The following is a 25606-nucleotide window of genomic DNA, read 5'->3' as shown; positions in this document are numbered from 1 at the left end:
ATGAAGTACAGTTGAAATCAAAATTCTGTACTGGCTGTACTTGATTTAATCCACAGTAACGCCATCTATATGCTACTTACAGAGAAGTAATAGAAGAAACTGCTGTGGTGCCTATATTGATCTAGTGTTGTACTGAACACTTTCTTTTGAGAGTCAATTACATCTCCTTCACACCCACATCTGTCATTCTAACACAAAGTTTACAAGACTTTTTTTACATCACAAGAAATTTTCTGCTAAACAGAAAAATATAAAAACTATAAAAGGGAACATCTGTATTTTAAAAAGATCTATTGGTCTTGATATTAGGCCTAAGAAAAATACTGACTAGAATTACAAGAATGTCATTATTATGTGTATGCCATCTTTTACACAAGAAAATCCACTCAAAGCCATTTTTAAAACAGATCCAAAATTAGAAGTCTGTAACTGCAGCAATCTTAAGGCTGTTAAACTTCCAGATCACAGCCAGTTCATAGCAGGGCTGATTAGCTCAATCACAGAGTCTTGCTAATGGCAGCTGAGAGCCCCAAACTGAATCTAAATCACATGAAGCAACTAAAAACACAGGCAAAAGTACTTTATCCTCAAAGCCTCAAGTATACCAACATAAAAAGGATGGATAACCCACCGGAGTTCATGAGTTAACTAAAACCCTATGATACATGTTAGCACAAATAGCATATATTTCAACCAAAAAAAAAAAAAAGTATAGATAGTCCCAAAATCTACTTCAGGAGCACTCTTAATGATGGAATACTGTCTGAAGTTAGTGATTGCAAATATAGCACCAAAATGTTATTGAGGGGGAAGACAATATGCTATTGAAGAGAGATAAGGGGAAATAAGAGTTAACTGCTCTAGCTAGGTTTTTACCAGCTTTTTCTTTGTCCCTTGATGTTGCCAACCTCACTGGAAAGGAAAAATATCTCTGTAGAATTTATTTTGTTTCTCTATCAAATGCAACTGAAATTCAAGGCCACCAACAGCCTGAAGAAGAATGAACCACCTGTAGAGGTCAGCATTCCAAAAGCGTATCAGTAAAAATGTAACAAAATGTCAAATTCCTTGTTTTGGAGAAATTTGATGCTATGTGTATTGAATAATGATAATCCAATGCATCTATACACATCATGTATCCTCTGTCCTTTAGCATGGAAATAATTTTGCTGTGATTAATACAATGTGGAAGAAGATGAAAACAAAATTCCTGAACTGGCTCATCACAGGAGTAACACTTGAATAAAAACCAGTTTCCTAAGGCAGAAAAGAGCCACCACTGTGATTAAATATTTCATTAATTTAATATCAAGAATTTCTATAGAGAATTAAACAGGAAAATTAATACATAGGTGGCACAGGCAACTTTCAAATTTACATTAAAAGATTTCCATAGTATATCAAATGATAAAATTCCTTCTCAGAGCAAAGAGTTTTGCTCAGCTCATATCATAAAATGAATATGGTATAGTAAAGGTCTTTCTGGAAGACTGAGAAATACATGCTCAAACATTTCAAATATTTAACATACTGTATAAGAAATCAAATATCTTTTACTAGACCATGAAAATGCATTAGAAAGAAAAGAATGCCTATTATATTATTATGCTATAAGGTGAAAAAGGTTATAAGAACTCTGATCATTGCATTTTTTCCCTGAGTGTGTGGCAAGATACCAGGTTTCATCTAAATTTCCTGCTGATTTCAGCAGGAAAGTAGCAAAAAAACACCTGCTACAGAAAATCTCTGATTTGTTTCTTTTGGTTACATGTAATTCTTCTGTGTTGTCCCAGGCATTTCAGGTGAGGTTGCTCCTTGCATGAAGAGAGAAGCAACTTGACTTTGAGTTATAAAGCTAAAAAGGAAAGGCTCACGAAAAAAAGTAGTCAGTCTTTTTCACAGGGAAAACCAAAATTTAAAAAGGAAATACATATATATAATGAGCCTCCAGCAATAAAACCAAAGCAATTCAAAGGGGTTTTTAAAAGAGATATCAACACTATGAAGCGGGAGACAGTTATCCAGCTTGAAATGGATCTATATGAACAGTGGATTTAAACAAAATTGTGTTTCACTGTGGAGCACTAACTTACTGTTTTTTAAATAGTTTAACCTCATTCTCTTATGCTTGCTTACCGTTGCATTTGGTCTTTAGGACATGCTATAGACGATTATTTATTTTCTGACTGCCAAACCTTCCGTCTGGGAAATACTTTTGCTCAAGGCTCTCCAAGTTTCCATCCTCCTCAATACACTTCTAGTTACAGTATTTGGCTCTGGCTGTGAATTGAACAAACAATCCCATCTCCAGACAATCACTGATGAGGCAGAGCCTGGCAGCAATGGTCAATGGCTGGATCTGACAAGGCATTTGTTTAAGAGCCTCCTTCTGACAAGTCATGGTCTTGGCTGTTCCCAACTTTTTGCATTAAAAACAAGGAATCCATCTACTAATCCAGAACATTCATGTTATCCAAGTATGCAGACAAAGCAAGAAAAACGGTCTTTGAATAACACAACCTTTGAGAAATCCTACCAGTAGAACTCCCTGCATCAAGGAGCTCTGCACTCTTCAACCTATTTAAGCAGCCTGAGTGTGAAGGAATTACTTGAGTGCATTACTAGAATATTAAATATCTCACACTGTCCAGATTCACAGCAAGCCTATCAAATAACAGAATAACTACTTCAGAGAAAAACTTTTTTGCTGACTACGCACCATCAACAAATAGTACCAACAACAGCAGCATCCTCCCAGTTTCATGTCCAGTTACACAGTACTCTAAGTTGTCTACCACAGTTTGGAGAAAACGCTGCCATAGCTGGCAAATATAATCTTCCCCTATCACTGCCAGAGCCACTGGATGCAGTGACAGACACTGTCCCCTTAGAACTTCACCTAATTTTAGGAAGCACTCGAGTACTCAGCCATTTCTGAAAGCCTTAAGTGGATTAGCATTTATTCAAAAACTCACTTGAAATCCTGTCTCATAAAGGATGTCTTCTCTAAGTCTGCAAACAAAAAATACTTGCAGTCACTGTGCTAGAAAGATTGCAAATCTCAAACAGAAGGTGCAACTTCCTTGTCAATAGATTTCCACCGCATACCCACATCTGCAATATGTGATAGCAAAAGCAGACAGGAAAAGAATAATGAAATGATTCCACAACAAAGAAAACAAATATATACATATATGTATATACACACACAAACATGTATAAAAATACGTATTTACAGAAGTTTCCTTTAGGCATTCCAGATCAAGACTCCAGGTTAAAAACAAAAAGCAATAAAATTTAAAAAAACCAACCCAACTTTGAAATACTCATGTCATCTTTAAAATGCAGAGGAAGGTATTTTTCTATTGCTATTACACAGCAAAAAATACACAAAAATAAGACCCAGAGAGTTTCAGCAAATTTCATCTCCCTGGTGGCAAACTTGTAGTTAACCATGGAGCCTCACCTTCAAAGTCACTTAGTTTAAAATCACTAATTTCTCTGAAAATACTGTGGATTCCAGCAAAGTGCCAACAGGGAGAGAAATGGGCTGGGAGGGAGGGTAAACAAATAAAGGACAAGGAAAAAGAAGAGACATATATAAACAAAGTGAAAACATTTGAAAAGCACCAAAGAAAGTATTTCCTAATAATCAACACGTGCACACACAGCTCCCTGTCCTTTCCCCCCTCCCAGCAGGCCGGGGCTCCCTGGGCTGTTCTCCCTGGGCTCCTGCAGCTGTGCCATCAGGTGGGAGCAGCTGCACCAGTGCAGGGCTTCCTCCTAGCTGCAGCGTGGCAAAGGCAGACTCCTTGTACTCACCTAAGTAAGGCTACTTTTTTTGGATGACAAAAAGGTAAGGCAATCTACATTACTACCTCATATAGGTCTGGTTTTAAAAATAAATAAAATAACATGAAAAAAACTCAGATACAAAAGCCCACACACAACCCACTGCCTACATTTTAATCAAGAACAGAAAGAAAAGAAAATGAGAGCAGATATTACTTGGCTAGATTTAAAGGAAAAAGCCAATCCTTTTCAATAGCAGGCTCCATTTCTCAACATGACCATGTTCCAGAAGATTAGATAACAGTATCAGGCAATATCAGACTATTAATGACACAACCTCACAGAACGGAGAAAAGTATTTAAGCACGATATTGACTTTGTAAGATTTAAGATACCAGCACACAAACAGCCCATCCTTTTCTAAGACATTAACATATTGATATTAAATGCTTGGATTAATGGATTATAAAGGAGTAATACCATAAATTAATTCTGATACATCTCAGCAAAGTTGCTGAAAGAGAAAAGAGAAAGAGAAAAAAAAAAGGAAAAAGAAGAGATCAGCATTCTAGAAGTATCCCCAGGGGAAAGCAGCAGCCGATCATGGCACACATTACCTCTGCCCCTGGTTCATCCATCTGCTGCACCTCAAGGAATGCCACAGGGGAAGCAAACATGTGGATCACAGCTAATAACAGCAATTCTGTCCATATTAGAAACTAATTATCACCCTTTCCTATCAGGATCAGTGCTTCCAGAATTATAAGCAATTTACCCTACTAAATGCAGTCTAGAATTTAACACTCAATAACTCAATAGCTTATTTAAAAAAAAAAACAAACCAACAATGTTGGTTTGGACTTAGATATAATACAAATTATATTTCTTTTCCTCTCAACACCACCCATTTTCTTGCATCTGAAGATTTAAATTTTTGGTGTTTGGGGTTTTTTTTTGTGAAGAAATGAAGGGAAAAAACTCTGCTTAAACAGAATTCTGTGCGTTTAACTCTCAGCTCAAAACTGCACAATTACTGTGGTTAAGTTTGTGTTAATCTAACAAAAAAGACAGAGTTTGTCTTGTATAAGCTATCTTCTGGAAATAACTGCATGAAATCTCATTGCTCCCTACCAAATATATTACTTTTCATTAAATACACAGACCATAAAACTACAAAATGAGATTAAAAAGCTGTGAATAGCATTTTATGTACTGACCTTGCAAATAGGAAACAGTTTCTCCTTGGTCCGTTGTCGTTCTACCAAACTAAAAATTAAGAACTGGAGGATTGTTGATATCCCTCAGCATTAAGCTGGTCTATAAGAAAATAATTATTTATTTTGAAATCAAGTAAATATTGTTTTGTTTTAATTAACACCACCTATTTGAGGCACTACTTCTGCACACAAGCAGTTCAAACATTTTGTAGCACAATCCAAATAACTGAGAAACAGGGAACACCAAGGAAAATCATATTATGAGTGAGTACAAAGACCTGAATAAAGAGCATTAGATATGGATAAAAACAGTGCTTCTCTCACAAGAATCTTAATTTCTCTTTGTTTTCTATCCATCCTTTCCTGAAGCCAAGTACTTCTTTAGCCCTGACCCAAGTTTTGTCTCACAGCCTACCAAGACCAAAGCATACTCTTCCAAATTCCCTGGTTAGCTTGCAGGTGCCACTTTCTTGAGAAAGAGAAGGTCAACATTCCCCTAAGGATTTGAGCAAAATGCCTCCTCGAGCAAGCAGTCTGGGATTCGAACTTGGGTCTGCTCCCTTGAGATTGCACATGCTGGCTCTGCGCCTTGAGGTAGCAATGTCAAGAACTGTTAAGGATTTACAGAGAAGTCTCACAGATTTAAGTGAAAAGCATTCTAATGGGAATCACTAAGCTACTTTGTTTGCACCTCTGAAGAACACACATTAATATTATGCTTAAAACATTTTTAGATGAAAACGAAACATTCCCCAAAATACTTGACTCAAAAGTAAATAGAATTTAGTGCCAAACGCTAAAGAACTGTAATTACAAAGCAGAGCTACCACTTTAATACACAGACAAATGTAATACCAGTATACATTCAAAGTACTTATAAAGCTATCTTTTTTTCTAAATTGGGAATAGTCAAGGCTGTATTTATGATCAACTGTATCCTTCAGCATGAAGGGATACAAAGCACAAACCTAATGCAAAACATCAGCAACTTGGCTTAATAAGATTACAGTACATTAAAATGCGCTCATAAGCATTTTCTATAAATGAAATGTAAAGCCTGATGACTACATATGAGCCAGAAGACCAACCTAAGCTCATAATGAAGGTATTGTGACAAAGCTTAGTACCTAAAACATCAACCGAAAAATGTAGTTTTGATATAGTTGAAAATTTCACACTGATTATAAAGCAGCCATGTTCTGGTGGCTAGTTTTAGGGTAGTAGTGTTCTAGTTTCTATGATCCATGTAACAGCTATAAGGCAGATAATACTGAGTTTACCCAATATATTATTCCTTCCTGCAAATCTCACTTCTCAAAATAACAGTATATTTACAGTGTAATGGCACATAGTTGGAAAATTTAAACCACACGTCCAACACCCTTAAAGAAATCAGTAAAAATATATGTACATTAACTTAGTACACAACAGTTTCTTTTTCAAATGCAGAGAAAAAGGGATATTATGATCTTCTGTGGGAAAAGCAAGCTGGCAGACTAAATAAGCATCAAGAACTGTAACCATTAATTCATTAAGTAAAAATAGGTAGGAAATCAAAACCCCACACCCCTGCACTCCAATCACACCTGCCCTCTATCAGTACACAGAAATAAGTACTATAGTGAATCAAACAGCACCAGACAAACTTGGTTTTGTTTCCTCCCCTACTTTTGCAGTTTTGAGCATGCTTAACCCCATGTCCACCACACACAGACACAGCTATTCTTATATCATCTGTATGCCTTCAGAAAACACTCCTACAGTCCTGGACTAGTAATGACATAAATTTGCCAAAACAGATTGGTCAACAGCAATGATAAACAGCATATAAACTGTTTTACCAACATCCTACTTACCTTATCACCCTTACTAGATCCAGTAACTAAATTTACATTAAAATAATTGTACAATGGTACTTCAGCATTCAATAATCCACGTTACTTAGTATGTCAGCATGAGCCATTCCCAGGATTAGGGGAAAAAAAATTTGAAATATAAAACGTAGAAGTCAACATCCTTTGACTTCATACCTGGTTCTCTGTCCAATCAAAACCTCTGTTAAGTAAATACTAGTCAAGGTCTTTATTTCTCTATAAGTGACATCTCAAACCACAGATCCACAGATAAATTCCATTTTATTTCTAAGAGTTACCAGGAGCTCATTGTGCATGCACAATGCATAGAGTGTGCTGAGGAGGAAGAACTAAAATAAGGATACTCTTACACAAGCCAGTCACCCATTCTTGCCATCATTTACTAAAAATAATATTTTTTTTAATTCCCTTCTGTTAACTGAAGTACCTCAATTTCTTTTTCTGTTTGTTACAAGGAAAACTCAATTCTGAAAAAAAAAAAAAATTAATTCTTTTAATTTGAATCAAAATACATGCAAGCCTTTGAGTAGATTATAAACCTGCAGCCAGGTGTCTATTTCTAATAATCCTCATAATAAAAGGAGAGTTTTAAGTAGAGCTCCTTTCTGAGAGAGGATATTTTTTCCTTAAAAACTAACTTGGTTACAAGCCACAATATAAAAATCAAAGGACAAACTTCTTAATCAATTTGCCACTCCTATAGAGTACAGATTTAATAACAGACATCCAAATATATCCAGCTGAATCAGAAGACATGTAAGAAAAAAGAAGGGGTTGTTGCTGTTGCTTTTTAATAATGTGAAGCAACTGACCACCTGTAAGTGCCTCCACTGTCTGCACTGTCAACAGGAAAGGGAATTCACATTCACAGAGATGGAGGCACATTCAGCAAGCTTCTACTTCTCAATATCTATGCTTACCAAGGCACTTCCTTCACTGCAGTGCACCCTGTGCTACCATGACATTTACTTCAAAAGTTTTCCATTCCCAGCTCCAGACATATGTATTACAGGAAATATTTTTTAACAACATGCAATATTATCAAATTTTATTTGAAACAAATGAGCATATAATCCTTCTTAGGACTACTTTCTCTAACTCTAATACTAAGGAGAACAAGAGGAAAGTGCTAAGACAAGTCATCAACATCCTCAAAGAGAAAGTCAAATTAGAAAAGCCAAATACAAAAAGGCCAAAATGTGTCATATCCAGCACAGAAATACTTGAACAGTCATATTAAAACAGAGCTCCAGCCTGAAGCAGTAAGTTAGAGGCATATTGAGAAGAGTGTACTTTGATCCCAGAGGCAGCTCTCTCCTCTGCAAGGCACTTCCAGTATCAGGCCACATTCACATCCAAAAACCAACAGAGATTTACAAGCTATGAAAGCACACCTGTTTTGGACTTCCCTACAAATAATCCTGTAAAAGAGTGAATGACTACTTAAACACAAAAGGTCAGAGATAACTTCCAAATGGCTGGCATTGCCCCAAGCTGTTACAACAGTTATGGACAGGCAGATAACAGTTTCTGAACCTAACTTTCCACACCCCAGAAAACCTTAGCATCCTGGCTGAGCTCTTTCCCTCCAGACAGACAAACCCTAACAGCCTCTTTCTGCTCTCCAGAACAGGCTGGCAGTAAGCACAGAATGAATTTCACTGCAGAACATAAACCACAACCAAACCCCACCACATGTGCAGTGCTGGCTGTACTCACAAATGGCTCCCAGCCAGCTTGACTCCTATCACTCACAGGCAGGAAGAAAACCAGACAGGCCACTTAAGCAAAGGCTTGTTCACTGTGGGACAGCAACAGAAGATTTATTTGCACAATTGGAGCCATTATGCCAATAACTTCTGTTCACTGACACCCTTTACAGAAATCCTGAAAAGAAAATGTTACAGCATAGAGATAACTAGAATTCAAAACAATAGTCCCAAATTGTCTGAGACCATGTGAATTTATATACAAAGTGAAGAGTAAAAACTACAAGCATGCAAGCGACTTCAATAGTACATGATTATTAAGCCGGCATCCAAACTACATTTCCACAGCAAAATACTGTCTGAATAAAGGTAATGACACTACTTTATTATATAACATATAAACTACTTAGTCTTGCAGGAACTTTACAATATCACTATTACCTCTGCAGTCTATACAGGATTCCAATGAACTCCCCCAACTAAACCAGGTATGTAAGTGCTTGACTTACAACACAGGTAATATCACTGACATGTTCACTGATCAAAAGCTACATCTTTAACTGAACTGAAAGAAAGGCAAATTATCTAAAATCCGGGAAAACTAACAAAGAAAGTACTAACTGGATGTACTCCATCAATTCCTTAAGGTCAGAGGAAAAAGTAATCAAGAATAAAGAATTCAAAAAGATGGCCAGATATTCCAGTGCTGACAGCGGCAGGACACCAGATAGTTGTGTTTTTTCACAGAATTACAGAATATTCTGAGTTGGAAGGGACCCAAAAGGATCATCAAGCTCAACCTTTAAGTTAATGAACTGTATGGGGATCAAACTTGCATTATTGGCATTGTTAGCACCATGTTCCACTTTCAATTTGTTCATTACTACTGCTGCTACAGAACACAACATGGAATTTCCCACATGTAAGCATGCTTTACATTAAGTTGGTTGTTAGTTTTGTTTTTTTTAAAGGAAAACAGAAAATGCATAAAGGAAACCACCAAATTTCTATTTTATCATAATGGTGGCCCGTATTTCCAAAGAAGTTACCAGACTGCTGAGAAATTAAGTTCTTCCCTGCAGTCCTAGATTTTGTCTGAATAAGTTCAGCAAACTTCCTATGAAGAAATATTAATATAATTCTCAATAGTATCATTCCAGATGCATGCAAATTAGTTCTATATATTGTACATTTCAAAGATCATTTCCAAAAGGACTGGAAACTAGTTGTTTTTTTTAATCTGTCTGCATTCAAATTTAATCCATCATGAAGTTTCAGAGGAAAAAGCAGGGTAAAAAACATTCAAAAGCCTATCTACAGCCCCATGGGAATGCAAAGTCTCAAAACACTAAATCTATCACTGGTTCAGGGGTGATTGCAGACGCTGCTGTGCCTCCCACTTACATTTTCAGTTGTACATTTCCAGAAATACGTGTGTGTGAGAAGAAACTTTAATACAAGTTATTTTTAAAAGGAAAAATATTTAAAACTGCTCAAAGGTGATTATGACCATCTTGAGGCATTCTCAAAGAATATCTTTACAGTAAAAGTGAATCAAACTGTACTCCAGAACACAGTCACTATTCTTAGTATTTATGTCCACACACTTTTTTTTTTCTCTGCCTACTTTCTTTTCTTGTTAAAGACATCCCCATAAAAAAAAATTAAATCACACCACAAGGAGCAGTAATGAAAGAGAAAGTTACTGAATTGTCCCTGCACATTTTGTCCATCAACAGATGTTAGAAAGCCTAACTGGAAAACACAACACAGAATACAGTGTTCAGGACCGGCATTCCTTTGGTTAATACTGTACAAATGCCTGGAGGAATCACACACACCTAGGAACGGTTAACTGTATTATCCACATGGATGAAACTAAGCACAGGATAATGCAAATGACCAAATAAAATTTAAAAATTAATAAACTTCAGCCAAACATCCAAATTCAAATCTACCCCAAGTAAAACAAGTTTACTGTTCTCCTTGCTACCCAACGGCAATTACATTAGCAAAGTTTTATTGATGCCATTAACACTTACTAGTAGAAGCAGCACCACTAACAAACTGCTATAAAACTCAGTAATTCTTTAACACCCTCTCTTTTTTTTTGCCTTTGAATTGAAAACTAAGTTTTTAGTCAAAAATAATTATTTCAGAAATTAAGAAGTACTCACATCAAGTCCAGAAGAAAGACATCCTCAACTACCTTAACCACTAACAAAATCTGGTAGTGGACAATAGTAATCACATGGGAGTGGATGTGGTCATCTGCGTGAAGAACCCGAGAGCACAGTAGTTCTTTATTTCCTGGCTTCAAACGTAATCACTCCTTTTTACAAATGCTGATGCTCTTAAGATTTAAGTTTTTGGATAACACAATCATACCAAAATAAACATGAAAGTTGCTTTCATATTCTGTTTCATTACCACTTAAAACCATACATTCTTCAAAAACAAGTTGGAGAAGACACCAATCTACAAAAATAAAACAGGCAAGGATCAAATGCATATTTTGTGCATTAACAAGAAATGAAAAGCTAAGAATCTCCAAAGTTTCTTGCACATCAGTCACAAAGCAAACAGCCTTTCCACACGAACAGTTTCAACCAGATAATCTTATGGGCTTCCCTGGAAAATACCTCTGCTTCCTGATTTCCCCATCTTTCTGTGTCTAAAATACTAGTACTTGCTAAATACTTGCTTCAGTGTAAACATCTTATTTCTCCTTAAAGCTGCTGTGAAGTTAAAAATAAGTACCTCAAATCTCTCAAATTACAAAGAGATGGTAAACTAGACATGAATTACAAATAAACCCCAAAAACCAACAAACAAAACCACCCCAAAACAAAAAAAACCCCTCAAAATAAGTATCACATTCAGAAGCTGATGAAATGTAATCTATAAATTGGGGTCAATAGTTAGCTCACCTTCCTAAAGAAATGTTTAATTCCTTAAATTCATTTGCACTCTCTCCCTTTCAATGTTTTCTAAAATACTGTTCCCACTAGCTATATCAGAAATTCCATTTAAAATCAACGAGGTTGGGATAAAAACAAGTGATCCAAACTTTGTAGTTTTATCCTTTCTTTTATTTTCATGAGGTTTACAGCAGATTTTTTTTCCTCAAAAGCTAGAATCAAACATAAAACAGGAGTCACAACAGGCTAGTTTCGCAAAACACGGTAGTTGAATTTTGAGTTTCAAAGAATTGTTTGAGGGCCAAGACACTGTTTTTCTCTTAAATAATATTTACTAACAGAATAGGTTTCATTAATCAAATGGAACTGAGACCAAAGTGCTCTGTTAATATGTGAAGTATTTGTTTTCAAAACATCTGTAGTGCTTGAAGTCTTCCCCTTTGACACATACTTACTCATCAGTACTTCCTGAATTTCCCCTCACATACCAGAATTATGATATAAAAATCATCTATTTCACAAAAAGCTCCATTTAATGATATACAACTATTTTTATGACAGAAGAAACAAACAAGTTAGAAAGCACTTCAGGGGAAGTAAAAATTATTGGTTTGAAACTAAGTTTTTCATGATCCTTAGGTTAAATCAAAATTGTTTCCTAACTTTAAGACGCACTCCATTGCAGCACAATTAGCTTTTCCAGTGCTGTTAGAGAGTAGGTTCTGTCTACAACAACCCAAAGGATATTTTTTAAGTATTCAGAATACCGATACAGTAGCAAATACAGCCACATTTAACACAGCTTCATCTCTTGTTTCAGTCAGAGTAGGTTTTGTGAAAAGACCCACTTGATTACTGAATCTTTTTAGACGACTTGTTACCATATCCATGATTATTAGATCATGGCCATAGGCTAGACACTGGTACATATATCCAGCTGTCAAAGTGAATTTAATCCATTAAATACAAAGGATAGCTATGGACAGGGTTGTTTTCTGTTTATGTATCCGGAAACCTTTTTAGACTAGAATTTTTTTTCCTTGAAGGAATTTGGGCAAATGTGTTTATCGGTGTTTTCTTATTTGGATAAGATTCAAATAAAATTTACAGAAATGAGACCCATATGTAATCTGTGAAGGTGTGCTGAAACAGTTTCTACAATGATGATATGAGTCCCAGACTGAAATTTGCATTTCCACATTTTTAAGTAACAGAGCATACATTTAAGAAGCTGTATAGCGGATACAGCAAGAACTGAACTGAAGAAAAAGCCCAAAACTTGATCAAGATAACTAAAAGATTGAATTAAACAAGCAGAGATATCAAACTAAATACAAAAGGAGGGAGTGAATACTGACACTGAAAACAGTGCAAGCTAATTTAACTCTACTTAGGTCATATGAGGTTATTGATATTAACCCATTCCAAGACTACCTTTACATGAACTAAGCAAGTTCAAAAACACTTCTTGTCTGTTCTGCAGTGTAAACACTAGCCCCCATTTTACAGCTGAGGAAACCAGAAAATAGAAAACGAAAAAAGAAAGGCAGTTCCTCAACAATGGAGCAAAACAGGAACAGAAATTTTAGCCTCTTTGCTATGTCCTTTAAAACTCAAGAATATCTTTTCTTCATTATGCAATGATACAATCTTGACAAAAGCTTTTAAGGGAAATAAAAATCTGCTTTAACTTTCTACAAAATTTTATAATTTTACAAAAATACAGCACTAAGCGAGTAATAATATTTCCTAGGATTTTGCTATTCCTAGTGAATTTTTATATATGAATTAAAAGAGTCATTCAGACAAAAAAAAAATCACATTTCTTGAATATTGTATTTTGCTCATTACTTAGTATTCCACGTTCTTATAATTTAACAGATCCAATGAAACAATAGTATAGATTATAAAACCAGAGAATATTGAAAAGCATTTAATATCTCAATATGGAAGCTTGTTACATGAATTAAATGATCTGTGCCTTTCATTTAAGGATTAGTCATACAAGTAGAAAATTATTTCAGAATTAGAATTTAGAAAGATAAATACCTAACTTCTCATACTAAATCCATTTTAAATGCTATCTTTGTTAACGCTGACAAAATCAGGCCAGTATTTATACACACTTACATATTCAGAACACAATGAGCTTATCTCAATGTATGTAAGTGACCCTACTGCCACAATCCCAAAAACAGTGCCTACTCAATCGGTACTGACTCAAAGGCTAAAAGGACACATAAATAGAACATTTGTTGGAGCTGTGAAAGACCTTTTATTCCCAAACGTGACTTGAGACCAACTGGCACAACAGTCAGAGGATACTTGGGGTTATTAATGCTGTGTTCGTTCCCAAGGATAGCTGGAGAGCTTTAGGACACACGTCCGCTGAGGCAGCATTAAATTTGCTTAAAAGGGGAAAACAACGACAAGCAGAGACCTTGAAGAGTCCGATTCCCTTGGTTCATACTCTCCTTGTAATCAATGCTGACCTCTGCTTAGTACAGGATCTGGTCCTCGTGCCAAGGCCACTTACACCACAACTTGTCTATGCAGGTTAGGCCAACACATGTAGAAACTGTAAGTAACAAGTCCTGTCTGAACTGCTTAGAGCAGCAGCTCAGCAATGCTTCCCAAGGCCAAGCCAACCTGGAGCTATGCTGCTTTCCTGCTCTGAGAAAGGGGCAAGGGCAGACAGAGACTGAACAACAAAACCCAAGCTAAAGATCACTAGTACAGCACATGCACACATCTGCTGCAGCAGACAGAAAGTTCTTTTCAAGTACAAATAAAGTATTCATTTCATTCTTCCTTAATTTCACTTGGAAGGAGAAAAACGAAGAATCAAGTGTTTGCTTAATTCTCACTTTTATCTATTTCAGGGAAAGTGATAGAGCTAAAGACTGTGTTACATAAACAGATGTAAAGGATGGAGCAAGCTATATGGATAACTTCAGAACTCATCTCATCTAGAGGCTCCTTCAATACAAAGGAAATACTTACACATGGACGTTCCAGTCCACATAAAAGAATATGCTGTACAGTGTTAATCACATTGTCTCCAAACTTTAAAAAATTCCACTTTTTCTTTGAATTCTTCAGATTTAAGGTTTTTTTAATCTTCTTAAATAAGCAAAAAATTAACCAACTCCATCCTCACAGCACATGTAGAAATGAATATTACAGCTGTCTAGAGCATCTGTGCTCTAGAAATTGTCTCTGATTTCCCACAATTCATCTTGAGGAAAAACTTCACATATGAAAAAGCCCCAAAACTATATTATCTGATGTGAGACAATAAACTTATAGCCTTTTCTTAATTTGAAAACAATTAACATTTGGTAACTACAGTCTGAGGAGGAAGCATTTATACATAAAGATCTAGCCAAGTTTGCTGAAAAGGGGATCCTATGTAAGATATATTTGCCAAATACAGAACATTATATCTCTGTAAGTGATTCTCCCCCATTAGTGTCACATTTATAAATAATATGGTAGCAAGACAACCATTTTATCTATAAAAAACAAAAACAGGAATGAGAAAAGGATGATGAATGAAGCAGCGTATTTTCCCAACTGTTTTGCACTAACCAAAATTAGGGATGAAATCCTCAAAAATTATTTCTTCAAGGCACTAAAAGGGACAAATACTGTGAGAAACTCAGACAGCGATACTTTTGCAATAAACCCTGGTTAGCTGTTAGAACCACTCAACCTCTAAGTGCATTCAAGTTAAGTATGTTAAATACACAAAAAAAATCACAAAGAAAGATTTTAAAAAGCTGTAGCTTTATGAACATTGGGTTCAAGCAACCAAAGAAGGAAATAACATATTTCAAGGAAATCTCTGCTTCCCGCTCTTTTTACTCCAGCTATGTGCTAATACTGACAAGGTACTTTCAGATCAATGCATCAAGGACTTCAGGAGATGCAAGAGCTCTGCCAGGAATCCTGCCTTCAGAAGGACTTTCATTGCTATGGCAACAGCATGTTCTCCAGGATCCAATTCAGAGACAACCTGTGACACACTCAGAAGAGATGGCCAAACTCCGACTGAGTGCTCGCTGCAGCACAAGTCACTCTGTCATACACATGCCAGTTAGCACTTGCAGAAATGCAAGGTACAAAGCAGGGGGCTTTTATGATAGTCCACAGGGCACTTAGGATCCCTGCCTATAAACTGCTGCATCTAGGAGAAAAAATACCATTTGCCTTATTAAACAAATTTAGTCTATTCAAAGGCCAAAAAGAATATTATCATTAGCATAGATTATAAACTGCATTACACACCATCTCCTATATGCAGGCATTTACCCCTTTTCTGGTCCCAATTTCCCCTAATAGGATGAGGATAAAGGAAAAGGGAAGGGTTAGTACATAGTAAAGAAGCAAATTATTGAAACCATTATTCAGTACTCAACAAGTATCTTAAAATAAAGTGGATTTAATGAGTATAACAGACACATGTGGCTACAAACTCTAGTTCTACTACTCTACAAAGAAACCCAAACAATCTTTTACAATGCTTCACCTTCTAGCCAGAAATGTATTCACAAACACACACCCTTGACATCTTGAGATTTAATCACCAAGCATGCTGAGTTTTAAGCATCCCATATACTACTTGTAAGTAGTATACGCTTCTAAGATTTTTTATAATACTACATAGGGACCAGCCATTAAAAAGTGCCACAAGGAAATTTAAGTTATTTATCCATTTCTGCACTTTTATTACATTAGTTTACAAAAACAGACAACATCCTGCCTGTTGTTGCTCACCTAAGTTCATTCACCCCAGACAATCAGATATATCTTTCCTGTACACAATGAAGACTATAACATGGTTGCATGTGTTTCTGACAATGCCTAAAATAGTTTAGCCCCTTTTAAGATTACTTCTGGTTGTACTGTACAGCCCTTACATACTGAAGGCCTGGTAAGACTGTTGGGTGTACGTGCTGGAAAAGATATGGTCTTGCATTCTTTAAAGCCTCTCTCTTCTTCCTTTTGAAGTATCAGGCATTATCTAACTTGCTTTGCAAGAAGTATTATTACAGATTGTTAAAAAAATATTTCAAATAAACTAATAAAATTAACAACTGAGAGGGGAAGAAATATGGGGGGTTTAGTTTGTTTGTGTTTTATTTGAGTTAGCATTTTTGAGAGGTTTTTTAGGCTTTTGTATTGGGTTTTTTGGTTTGTATTTTTTTGTGTTGTTTTGGTTTTGGTTGGATATTTTGGGGGGTTTTTTTTTAGTTGAGGAGCTTTTAAATTCAACATCTTACAAATACTTGCAAGCATCTAATTCAGATGTTCCTGTCATAAGTAGTATTGAGAAAGTTTATGCTTGATTTTTTTGTGCGCTTATTGCTGTCCTCTGGCAAGGGAATATGATATCAGAGATATTTCCAAGGTTACCAAAATAAAAGTATTACACAGACCAGAGAACACATGCCAGACATTACATGCATTTATACACGAATTGGCAGAAATGTGCATTTGTTTTATAAAATCCAGCTAGGAGAAAATTTTTGCATTACCATTCCATTCAATCCTCTTGCATCTAAGCATCACAAGCACTAATCTTGCAAAGACATACTACAAAATACAGCCATTTGAGCTCTACGGTAGTAAGCACCAGACATCAGTTTTAGAAATACACAAAAGCTTTTCATTACTGCAAAACTCGGTCATCTTCATTAAATCACCATCTCTTCATAAAAGCCTTGGCTTCATTTAGCATTCAGGAAGATGAAAGAGCAGCTACCCTCCTTATGGATTACTTCTCTATTACAAGAGAATATTTTGCAAGTCAAAAGCAAACAGTAAAGGATTAAATGATATTGTAGTTTCTGCTCTTATTTATTTGCAATGGGCAGTGAATAGAATTGCAAAGAAACAATCAGTGATTATTTTAAGCTGTGTTCTTTTGCAAGGATTATGACTCATGAAGTTGCCGCATAAAGAACTGGAACGGGATAGGTGTCGCATTGAAAATGGTCGAAAAACCACAGTACGAAAAATGTTTGTCCTACAAGTGAAGCCGTCTGATTTAATCATTTCATAGGGTAGCCACAATAGCTCTTGGGATAACACCAAGACAATAGTATCTTGCATTCAAGTAAACAAAAAATAAAAAATATATGCAGTGAATTCCATTCTCCTACAGAAGACTAAAAATACCTCCTGATTTTTTGTTTATACTTAATTCAGGGTAAAATGTGTTTAAAACTCAATTTAAAACACAGAACATGCACACTTGTGGTCTGACACTCATTTGCATTTTACCTGCAAAATGTACAACTTGAAATAGCCAAATTTGGATTTTGATTAACTAGGTATGTTTTTCTAACAATTAGTTCAGCCTATTCATCTTAATACTTTTTTTAAATATAGAGGGGAAAAAAATACACCATCTAAAATACAATTTTCATAAAATATGGCTCAGAGCACATTTCAACCTAAAACTCCAGCCCAGTCTAAGTTTTGCTGTGTTACCACTGTTTCAGCAACAGCAAAGATCTCTTACAGAGACAAGGCAAACACAAAATGTGTCCACAGTTTTGTTCATGAAAAGTAAAGTAGAAAGCAAGTGGTTCAACTTCTTACTAGAAGTCCACACAACTAACAACCTGATCAAGACACAGAGACATCACCATCTCTGTAACTACAACTGGCACAGACAAAAACCCAACAAAATCTGCTACCAAAAAAAAAAAGAAAACTTGAAAAGTGTAACAAATATCTCACATGCTTACAAAAAACCATATAGGCAACCTCTGTAGAGGATCAGGAGCAAGATATCAGGTTGACTGCAATAAACAAAATTTACTTCAGGAAAGAAAAAATTGCCAGCTCTATGTAAAAAAAGAATCTACCTATTTCCCACTTAGCAATAAATTGCTACCATAACAAAAATGTACACATTTTAACCATCTTTTAAATGCAATTCCATAGCCCTAATATCAAATTGTACATCTTGCCTGCCCAAGACAAACTTTACTTAGTTCTATGGTAAGTTTTTACTACCATTCAAAGAGAGCATTACCCTACTGACAGGGCTGCAAAGTAAACATTTTCAGTCAAGACTTTACCCCCCCCCCACCATTCCAAATATTACTTTAAAACACCAGCAACAATTATTCTGATGTGATCAAGCAAGACTTTTCTGCATTACACTAGCAAGAACACGAAGTTTGTGCATTTTAAAGCAATTTCAGCCCTTTCTTAAAAAAAGTAATAAATCACATCTCTAGCATACAAGATTCTAACAAAGTCCTGAAGATTGATTGGGTACTTTTTAGCCTCATTATCCTCTGAAAACAGAGAGATATTATAAATATAACAAAAGCTACTCTTTCTGATCATTCTTGGTATTCAGTTAACATCTTCACCGAAGAAGTACGTCCTTTATGTTTTTGAATGTTGTATTTACAAACACGGTTTTGTTTTACAGATGAAAAAACAAGGCATTCATTCAAGACATTAAAAAAAATTATCATTATCTCATCTTAGACTCGTAATAGAAAAAAATAAAAACCAAACAACTTTACCCCTACAACCACTAGTAAATAATGCATTGTAGTATTTTAAAAGTCCATCAAGTACCACAAAGTACCTCCAAATCATCAGGTTGAGGTATGCAATACAACTGGGGACTTCTACATTTTCAAATTAAAAAATAAACAAAAAGCAAACAAAACCCACAAAATGAGGGAGTGGCCATTATATTACAATTTAACACAGGAAAAAACCCTCCGATATTAAAAATAAAATTCCTATCCTTAGAATGATAATATTTAACTGAACGAATATACTTCCCCCCTTTTCCTAAAATGTTTAATAACTAAAAATGATTGAGGTGAATACACTATTTAAAACTAGTTATGCATATTCAATAACAACCTCCAAATAATTCACATGCAAAAGAAAATACTGCCTTTGTTCATTTCTTTATTTACTTAAAATCTAGTGACCTCACAGGAGAACATACAAAACCAATCAAGTTTTGCTATGTATTTCTGAAGAAGTGTTAACACATTAAACTAGACAATGGCTCTAAAAAAAGGTTTAGAGAACATACTTAAAAATAAATACTAATTTTCATACTTGAAAATTCGGTTTCAATAAACGACATCACGAAATAAAGTAAATTTAAGATAGAAGATTTATATGTCATTATTATATGTCAAAGATCACATCTGGTTCTGTGGGTACTTAAATAAATTTTATAAAGTTCTGAAAACACTCAGTGCTATTTTCCCAAAAACAATCCTTCAACACCAGAGTAACAAAATGAACTGCATCTCCATGGGCAAGAGAGGTCATTTCAAGAAGTCTACCAAACTATTTCCCTTTATGTGCAGCTTCCCATTTTAAAAACAGTCTCCATAAACTTCAGTCATACTAAGTGAGATGGTAGTATATTACTGCCTTCAACATCCTTCTCTTCATAAATACACCCTATGTTGAACCATAAAAAAGTTACACTATTCCTTTAGCAATTTCAGGAAAATATAGTTTACCAAGTTCATAATAGAGTATAAGGTAGATGAACAGAAACTCATATAATGGTATCTGCAGGCTCAGCTATGGATAAAGTAGAATTACCTGAGACAAACAGCTGTCAAAGCAACTTGATAGCAAAACAACTAAGGGGTTAAATCCTCTTTATGTGACAGCTGGAAAGAAGTGGGGGGAAGGGGAGCTTTGGCAAGCACGTATGAATGACAAGCTTTTAACATGAAATTCCTTTGCTAAAGATCAAAAAGAGACCATAAACAAATAAACCCCCCCAAAAAAGCTAAAACTTAGCAAAAGATTCAGACATAAAAGTTTTACAGGGAAAGATTACAAGTCCCGCTGACATTAAAGGATGCACAAATACATAAGAATCTCATTCATACTTCTCTTCCTTCTCTTTATCCAAACCTTCAGTCCTCACATTTACATTTCTATCAATACTACTTTCTGGATAAATACAAAATTTCAAATCATATTCCTTCCTACATGCCATTAAGACCACTCTCCAAAGCATCTGAATACTCTTCATCACCTACAGTAGATCAGAAACATTTGGCAGAACACAGTTACTGGCTGGGGGAGGCTGATGGTGGAAGGTACCCCATCCAAGGTAGTTCCACATCAGGAAACGACAAGGCACTACTGCAATCCCAGATCTTCGGAAGCCATCCAGAAATAACATAGCAAAGATCTTCCTTGCATCCCGAAGTAGTAACATTTATATGGGCATTGGAGGTTGGATGCTGTGCCTGTAACACAGTGACCACACTGCTGCTCTCACCCAAGGAAAAAGTTGATGAAAACACAGGATTAACTTTTTGAAAGAATGCTTTCTACACACCAACACAGCAAAAGTCAGTTTCCCTTATTAACAGTGTCAAATCTACCTCTAAACAGAAGACAGGCCAGCACTACTAAAAATTCTCAAATCACCTATTTGGAAAACAGCAAAGAATTTCTGACCAATTGTCGTGAGCTTCATACCGTCATCTTTCAAAATCAAAGTCAACAGCAATGAACGATGGACTAACACCTATTTCTCTGCTCACCAAACTAGATTCAGAATACTGAGCTGTTTCAGTAACTCTCCCTTTTTCCTCAGTCCCCAAGACCCCAATATCCATATGACCACAACACCTTGCAAAACACTGCTTTAAAGCTGGGTTGTCAGTTCTCTCTACTTTCCAACATTTTTTCCCCTTCTCTGTCTTAAACAGGAGTATGGAAGCTGTATTACACAGGAATATATGCTACACTTTTCAAGACTTTTCATGGAGTGCCTAGTAATTTATCTTTCCAAAGGCCAGGAATGGAAGGAGGAAAGGAGACAGCAACAGTGAGACAGAAGCTGCCAACAGGCAAGCTGCAGAGCCATGTATTTACTGGCTCTGCCTCACCCTTCAGGTTTCTAAATGCAACAGGTGAGAGATCCAGAGTGAAATCTTGATCTCACTTGCATTGGGCCAATTTGAAGAGTAATCCATGCGTCTCCCCTACAAAAAAATAGAAGGTAAAGAAGCCACGGATACCCTTCTGCTTTCAAGGCTTCTTCTGCTTTCAAGGCTTCTTCAGCTCTCCCAAAGCTCTTCAGAAGAGGGCAGAATTCAGCATCCCTCAGACCAAAGATGAAATACCAGGTTACAAGGTCTGCTGGTTCACCTTTAATGAAGCTAGAGGACAAACTAGACACCAAAAAATTAAAAATAATGACAAAGCTACACTGCTGCATGACCTAATGTTTAACAGACCACTCCAGATTTCTAGCATTTAATACACAATAAGAGCGCCTTTTCTCTTCAGCACTTGCATAGATCAATGAACAGAATATCTAAACCATTGCTCATCCAGGTAACTCTCCCAACTTCTTTTAATTTGGGGGTTTTTTTTGTTTCTTTTCCAAGGAATTGCTGACGGAAAATTAAAAAGGAAGTAAGAGTTTACAGGACTGACAAAGTCAGGTTTTGTTAATTTTGAAAACACTGCGTTAATAGACCTGCTCAAGAATTGCCATTGTGTCCATTCTCAAGACACATGGCCCTAATTTAGGGACACTCAGGTTAATGGCAGGCTATCAACTTAAATGGTCTTTGCATCAAGCCACTAATTAGTGGCCTATCTCAATCCAATGCACCCCTTACAAACTCAGTACATTAGTAGAGAGAAGTGGAAAGGGCAGCCAGTCTCTTGAACTTGTATCAAAGGGGACCAAAGCAATACAGATATCTAAACAGACACATTCAGAAGTTTTTGCATGCATGAGGAATGTCTGGGTACACAAGATTTGTGGCCAAAGCTGTTCACACTCAAAGGTGTATATTTATTTTTCATGAACTTCAGAAAAATCCTGTAGGCAAGAGAGGTGTCATATTTTGACAACTTAGCTCTTAAACTCTACCTCTTACTTTAAACTTTTATCCCTCTTTTCTGCTACAACCACATTTTCTTACTTCATCTCTGACTGATGCCGCATAGATGCACGTGCACAGCCACATGTAAAAATAATAAATAAGGCTATTAGTACGCTGAAGAAGCTAGTAAATTGAAAATGGTAGGCCAGAGAAAAATATTGCCTTGGATTTACTCTTCTTTGCAAAAGACAAAAAAAAAAAAAAAAGGGATTTATTTTAGGGTACCAAACCTGAGATTAAAAAAAAAAATCAGTTAAGGAAAAGACTGAGATTGAGATCAAATCTACAAAAAACCATAGGAAAACTGCATTACCATTGCTAATGGGAGGCACCTGCATATTGTGATATTGGTTATTAATGGAATTACTGTAATAAATAAAGGGTGTTGGGTAAAATCAGTAACCATCCAAGTTTGTATTGGCATATGTGTGGTAGCTTAGACAAAAGCAAAACAAGGCAAAATGTCACTGTAAATCACGAACACTACTGTTAGCCATAATAGCAACAGAAATTTTTGATTTTAAATAAAATCTGAAAAAAAGCCTGATTAAAAAGCCGAATAGAACAAATCTCTGACCTTTGCCACCATCTACTACAGTTTCTAAGACAGAAATGGCTTTATCTTCATAAGTTGGTTTTGGAGGAGAAAATAATTACAAGTTCTGTTTTAAACAATAATTAATTACAACGGGTATGACAAGGAGTATTTTGTGGGTTAACTCACTGGCTTACATATCAGGTTACTTTTCCAATATGTTTATTTTCAAAAGTAGTCTGACCAAGTTATTTGAGTTTATCAGCAGCTTGCACAACTTACTGTCATAATATACTATGATATATCAGATTAGCTCACTTATTTTATCTGCAGCTTTCATTCATAACGATTGACCTGTAGAAAGCAAGCCTGCCCCAGCTATCTTTTAATCAAAACACAACGTTCTTCTGTTAATCCATTATAACAATTTCTTACAAGATATAGATCAGTTGTATTAGCTGTTTTATTCATGCAACCCAACTACACATATATTTTTAAAATATAATAAACAGAAATATTGCAGAACTACAGCAAATCAAGCTTGTTGCATCAGAATTAGTAACATACACCCCAGTATTTCCAACACTTCACAAAGCCACACCTGAAAAACAAACAATACTTAACCATCCTTTAACAGTAACTAATCTGTCCTTTTAAACTAGGAACCAGGGGGTGGTAAGGAAAAAGCATCATAAGCATTCCTTCCTTCTAAATAAGATTTCCCAGAAATATAGAGTCTTAAGAGCCATGCAGACATACAATTGATCTTCACCTATTTAATGGGGGCCATTAGGCTGAATCTCAAATCACTGACAGGTTGGAGGGGGAGGGGAGGTGTTTTCAGATGCTTACTTTAAGTTTAAATGAGAAAGAAGAGGCTCCATAATAAAAAAAACCAATGAACACAGTCTTACTCCAACTAAGAAAAAGAAAGCACTTTCCTTTAGAATGCTTGTAAAAATATCACAAAAATAAAACTCAGCTTAATGGGAAAGATATAAAGCAAGCTTCACTTCTCTAATTGCCAATAAAACCACTGAAAGTCTCTGTAAGAGGCAGCAACATCCGAAGAAAAAAAGAAGTACTTTTTAGGAATCTCCACATAGTGTGATTTTCAGTCCTAGACAGCTCAAAGGACAAAATACCTAATCTTTTCATGTTTCTCTTTAAAAAGTGACCTCTAGTCAGTTAAAAAAAAAAAGCTTTCAAGTATTGTTTGTCCTAAAAGTTACAAAACACTTAAAATTATAGCAAGAGCACAATTAAATCAAAGTACTTAGAAATTAAATGCTGTATTTCATCACTGATCTTGACACAGTTTTTCTACAATACTTAATACTGTCTCAGAACACAACTAATGAAGAAGTTTCTCACCTCTCACTCCTGCAGAGTAATCCCCCTAGGTCAAGGCTTAGGTCATAACATTACCAGAATTAGGGCATATAATCCCACTAACCAGTAAATCTCTACAACTAGAAATGTTTTTAATAAAAATCCACAAATATATACTACTATCATGCCAAGGGGAACTCAGCTGAGGTTGTAGCTTGTTTGGAAGTTGTGGTGTATTACTCAGGATTGGTATTTATGGGAGGATACACCATATTGGTAAAGAAATTCAAGGAGTCACACTGTTTCTCTTAAAGAAATAACTATTCTGGCATTCTCTCTTTTACTAAGACATCCAAGGAAAGAAAGGGAAGCATTACCAACAAATATGGCATGCCACAGTATTTAGCAGTGCTCTAAGACCTAAAGTAAAAATGAAAGTTTTATTATTCAACAGAAAATTATTTTACTCATTCAGGAAAAGCAAAGACAAAGTGGGATGAGATGTTCAGGTTGTGCTCCCCACAATTAGGTTTTAGGTGCCTGAATGTCTTTTAAAACAAGCTTCAGAGAAACAACTCTCTTAAACATTCGCATTTTAAAAAATTTAAATATTAACCACATTGTAAAACAGATTTGCTGTGTTACTATTGCCATTAATTTAAACTTGACGTTCTTTCAAAAAGGAACAGAAAGCCAGTCATATATTTTAAGAGAAAACCTAACAGACTTCTTCAAGTACGCAACAATTACATTTGCTACATATTTTCATTAAATTAAATGTGAGAGACAGTCTCTAGAAAGCTTGAAAAATTACTCAATTGAGAAGTTTTAGGATGCTTTTAAAAACAAAAATTCTCAAGTGTCAGTAAAATGCGGTGTCATTTGGACTCTCAAAGTAACAGTTCTGACAACCTAAGAGGCAAATGGGGGATGTTACTGCAAAACTTCAAGCCACTACTTCACTTCTCTACTGGCATTCTAAACATTTATTTTCATTAACTGAAACAGAAACATCACTTTGTTGTATCCACAAGAGCAAAAATATCACTTCACTGTATTCAAACAAGATGAATCTACACAAAAAGTTACTTTATCAGAAACTTACTTTGGTTTCTCTTTTCTAATAAGTAATAAGTATTCCCTTCAGGGAATGATATAAAGCATCTGTTTTAAAATTGCACTTATTTCCTATTACAGTCTTAGCTTAAAGGTCTCTGACACGGCTATTAGGTGGAGCCCATGATAATACACTGAAGCCACAAAACACATGGAACACGTAAATACAGTTACTTATG

General features: G+C 35.6%; 1 protein-coding gene across 5 annotated transcripts in view; it reads right to left on the bottom strand.

The window, feature by feature from the left end:
• Nucleotides 1–25606, bottom strand: part of TCF12 (transcription factor 12) — a 160705-nt gene that overhangs the window by 132414 nt on the left and 2685 nt on the right. The window lies entirely within an intron of this gene.

Source organism: Corvus cornix, chromosome 10, assembly GCF_000738735.6.
Source record: "Corvus cornix cornix isolate S_Up_H32 chromosome 10, ASM73873v5, whole genome shotgun sequence".
NCBI lineage: Eukaryota > Metazoa > Chordata > Aves > Passeriformes > Corvidae > Corvus > Corvus cornix.
This window is presented reverse-complemented; position numbering and strand designations above follow the sequence as displayed.